This window comes from Somniosus microcephalus, unplaced genomic scaffold (genome assembly GCF_052327205.1).
Source record: "Somniosus microcephalus isolate GS21.2 unplaced genomic scaffold, FLI_Smic_1.0 unresolved_chr4, whole genome shotgun sequence".
In the NCBI taxonomy this organism is placed as follows: Eukaryota; Metazoa; Chordata; class Chondrichthyes; order Squaliformes; family Somniosidae; genus Somniosus; species Somniosus microcephalus.
In genome coordinates, this window is record NW_028225182.1 from 12,848,161 (window position 1) to 12,852,819 (window position 4,659).

At 42.6% G+C, this 4,659-nt stretch overlaps 1 non-coding gene across 1 annotated transcript; it reads right to left on the minus strand.

The window, feature by feature from the left end:
- Positions 1–683: 683 nt before the first annotated feature.
- On the minus strand, positions 684–755 carry trnaq-uug (transfer RNA glutamine (anticodon UUG)). Its single transcript has one exon. It is a non-coding gene; the product is annotated as a tRNA-Gln (tRNA).
- Positions 756–4,659: the final 3,904 nt, after the last annotated feature.

The following is a 4,659-nucleotide window of genomic DNA, read 5'->3' on the forward strand; positions in this document are numbered from 1 at the left end:
CAATCTGGTTCCACCGAGATTTAAACTCGCATCGCTGGATTCAAAGTCCAGAGTGGTCACCATTACACCATGGAACCTTTGCTGAAAAAATCATTAGAATCTTTTCTTAAAATGAACAACATTACCGTCGCCACCATTATACTTTGTCTCGGTCTTGTCTCATCCTTAACTTCAGCTTGCCCACTTGCCCCTCTGCTAAGGCTCGGTTCTGAGTAAATCACAAAGCTGCCTTGATGGCTATCGGTTCACAAATCTCTGCTTCTTTTTCACGCTGCTCATAGCAGCTTGTATTGCAGTCCTGCCAGGGAAAATGTGAATAATCTTTGCAAGGCACTGCTGCACGAAAGATAAGCAATTGTTAACTTTTTTCGAGAATACGAAGTGCAATGTCTACGTTTCAAGAAGCACTGCTTTCAATTTCAACAAGTATGCCAGCCGAATGTAGCTTGCAAAGAAAATGTTGAGCAATTTGCTGTGCAGTCAAACGAAGCACTGGACAACACACATTTTTCTCCCCGGCTTATTTGGAACTGGGAATGAGAGGTTGAGCCTATCATCTGATGTCGAGAACAATAAATCAACCGTCATTGATTCAGTCAGCAAACGGTCCCGTAACCGTGGTTGGTATGCAGATGCCAAGCTTGTATGTCCCAAATTTCCAGCAGCTGGGACAATAAGAATTCAGGTTCCACCGAGATTTGAACTCGGATCGTTGGATTCAAAGCCCAGAGTGCTTACCATTGCACCATAGAACCTTTGCGTAACAGTTCCCTAGATTCTTTTCTCAAAATCAACAACATTACCATCTCCACCATTGTACTTTGTCTCGGCCTGGTCTCATCCTTAACGTCAGCTTGCCCACTTGCCCCTCTGCTAAGCTTCGGTTCTGAGCAAATCACACAGCTGCCTTGATGGCTATCGGTTCACAAATCTCAGCTTCTTTTTCACACTGCTCATGGCAGATTGTATTGCAGTCCTGCCAGGTAAAATGAGTATAATCTTTGCAAGGCACTGCTGCACGAAAGATAAGCAATTGTTAACTTTTTTCGAGAATACGAAGTGCAATGCCTACGTTTCAAGAAGCACTGCTTTCAATTTCAGCAAATATGCCAGCCGAATGCAGCTTGCAAAGAAAATGTTGAGCATTCTGCTGTTCAGTCAAACGAAGCACTGGACAACACACATCTTTCTCCCCCTCTTCATTTGGAACTGGGAATGTGAGGTTGAGCCTATCATCTGATGTCGAGATCAATAAATCAACCGTCATTAATACAGGCAGCAAACGGTCCCGTAATCGTGGTTGTTATGAAGATGCCAAGCTTGTATGTCCCAAATTTCTAGCAGCTGGGACAACACGAATTCAGGTTCCAGCGAGAATTTGAACTCGGCTTGGTGGATTCAAAGTCCAGAGGGCTCACCATTACACCATGGAACCGTTGCTGAAGATTTCATTAGATTCTTTCCTCAAAATCAACAACATTACCGTCTCCACCATTGTAATTTGTCTCGGCCTGGTCTCATCCTTAACTTCAGCTTACCCATTTGCCCCTCTGCTAAGCCTCGGTTCTGAGTAAATCACACAGCTGCCTTGATGGCTATCGGTTCACAAATCTCTGCTTCTTTTTCACACTGCTCATAGCAGCTTGTATTGCAGTCCTGCCAGTTAAAATGTGAATCATCTTTGCAAGGCACTGCTGCACGAAAGATAAGCTATTGTTAACTTTTTTCGAGAATACGAAGTGCAATGCCTACGATTCAAGAAGCGCTGCTTTCAATTTCAACAAGTATGCCAGCCGAATGCAGCTTGCAAAGAAAATGTTGAGGAATCTGCTGTGCAGTCAAACGAAGCACTGGACAACACATATCTTTCTTCCCCGCTTATTTGGAACTGGGAATGAGAGGTTGAGCCTATCATCTGATGTCGAGAACAATAAATCAACCGTCATTGATTCAGGCAGCAAACGGTCCAGTCACCGTAGTTGGTATGCAAATGCCAAGCTTGTATGTCCCTAATTTCCAGCAGCTTGGACAAGAAGAATTTAGGTTCTGCCAAGATTTGAATTCAGATCGCTGGATTTAGAGTCCCGAGTGCTTACCCTTACACCATGGATCCGTTACAGAAAAGTTCTTTAGATTCTTTTTTCAAAATCAACAACATTACCATCTCCACCTGATGTGCCTCAATAATTCTGAGACTCGATGTTAGTGAAATAAAACAAGGCTTTTATTAACTTAGAAGGTAACACACAGTGGAGAGAGGTGTCTTCCATCTGGAGGTCTGCAGTACTGGATATGAGGCCAGACTGAGCTTGCTTACATAGGGGCCAGGTATGGGCGGAGCCCTACACACAATACATTACAATATACAATACAATGGTGAGGAGATGGAGCTGAGGTAAGGGAACTGAAACCTGAAACCAACCACAGTCACAGGCAGTGATGAATGGAGTATTTGATCACACCACCATTATACTTTGTCTCGGCCTGGTCTCATCCTTAACTTCAGCTTGCCCACTTGCCCCTCTGCTAAGCCTCGGTTCTGAGTAAATCACACAGCTGCCTTGATGGCTATCGGTTCACAAATCTCTGCTTCTTTTTCACACTGCTCATAGCAGCTTGTATTGCAGTCCTGACAGGTAAAATGTGAATAATCTTTGCAAGGCACTGCTGCACGAAAGATAAGCAATTGTTAACTTTTTTCGAGAATACGAAGTGCAATGTCTACGTTTCAAGAAGCACTGCTTTCAATTTCAACAAGTATGCCAGCCGAATGCAGCTTGCAAAGAAGATGTTGAGCAATCTGCTGTGCAGTCAAACGAAGCACTGGACAATACACATCTTTCTCACCCGCTTATTTGGAACTGCGAATGAGAGGTTCAGCCTATCATCTGATGTCGAGAACAATAAATCAACCGTCAGTGATTCAGGCAGCAAATGGTCCCGTAACCGTGGTTGGTATGCAGATGCCAAGCTTGTATGTCCCAAATTTCCAGCAGCTGGGACAACAAGAATTCAGGTTCCACCAAGATTTGAACTTGGATCGCTGGACTCAAAGTCCAGAGTGGTCACCATTACATCATGCAACCGTCGCTGAAGAATTCATTAGAATCTTTTCTTAAAATCAACAACATTACCGTCTCCACCATTATACTTTGTCTTGGTCTGGTCTCATCCTTAACTTCAGCTTGCCCACTTGCCCCTCTGCTAAGCCTCGGTTCTGTGCAAATCACGCAGCTGCCTTGATGGCTATCGGTTCACAAATCTCAGCTTCTTTTTCACACTGCTCATGGCAGCTTGCATTGCAGTACTGCCAGGTAAAATGTGAATAATCTTTGCAAGGCACTGCTGCACGAAAGATAAGCAATTGTTAACTTTTTTCGAGAATACGAAGTGCAATGCCTACGTTTCAAGAAGCACTGCTTTCAATTTCAACAAGTATGCCAGCCGAATGCAGCTTGCAAAGAAAATGTTGAGCAATCTGCTGTGCAGTCAAACGAAGCTCCTGATTCTTATGTAACTTATGTAACAGGTTACGAAGTTGGGGATAATTGGTGTAGGGCTTCCAGACGTCATTGGGTCCCCATTTTAAAGTCCCCACATTGTGGTTTACAACAAAGCTTAGAATAATATGCCAGGTAGCTACAGTGGGTTGAACCAGAGAATGGTGGACAATGAGAAGCTGGGGCAGGTAAATCTGGACGGCTGCAGTGGCACCAACTGGTGACATAGAGAGTTCCCTTTATCATTATTATTATTGACAGAGCAATTTATTGCAGAAAAGTTGGCACAGAAGTGTGACAAAATAGGGACAGGAGGTTTTGTAATAAGGAACTGGCGCAGATGAAATGTTTTTATTACATTTTATTGAACCGATACATATATGGAATGAGTGATACAGTAATTTGATACATTTGAACATATATAAAGTGCACGTGGGGATATTGAGAGTATTTGGATATAATCATTCTTGCATATTATGGACATTGTGCCCGGGTACGAGAACTAATTCAAGCAGGTTATCGTTCCTCAACATGTAAATGAAATCAAATGTAATTAGTCCTGCCTCTCGTCAGAAGTCAATTCAAAGTGGATTTGTGTCATATATATCTGTGTATATATAAATCAATTTAATATTTACTTAATAGTTGTTTCAAGACCTGCAAAACACAGAACACTGGGCATAACGGCATGAGATCATGGGGCAACCGTAACTTACAGGATATAATAGTTAATCCATCCTAGGATCACAGCCATCTAACAACTCTGCCCAGAACTGAATACAATACTCCAACTGAGGCCTAAACAGGGCTTTGTATAGCTGCAGCATAACTTCTGCCCCGTTGTATTCTAGCTTTCTAGATATTAAGGCCAGCATTCCATTTGCCTTTTTGATTATTTTCCATACCTGTTCATGAGATTTTATTGATCTATGTACATGGAACCTCGAGTCTCTTTGGACAGCAAAGGGGTGCAAAAACACTGTAGAAAGGGAATGCAAGAATAAACCTGTGAAAAGTTTTTACTGGTATAGTATGATAAAGAGGGAGGCGAAGGAGAATGTGGGCCCCTTAAAGACAGAGTCCTTTCTACAAAACTTCCTATCACTTTTTTGTCACACTTCTGTGCCAACTTTTCTGCAATAAATTGCTCTGTCCATAA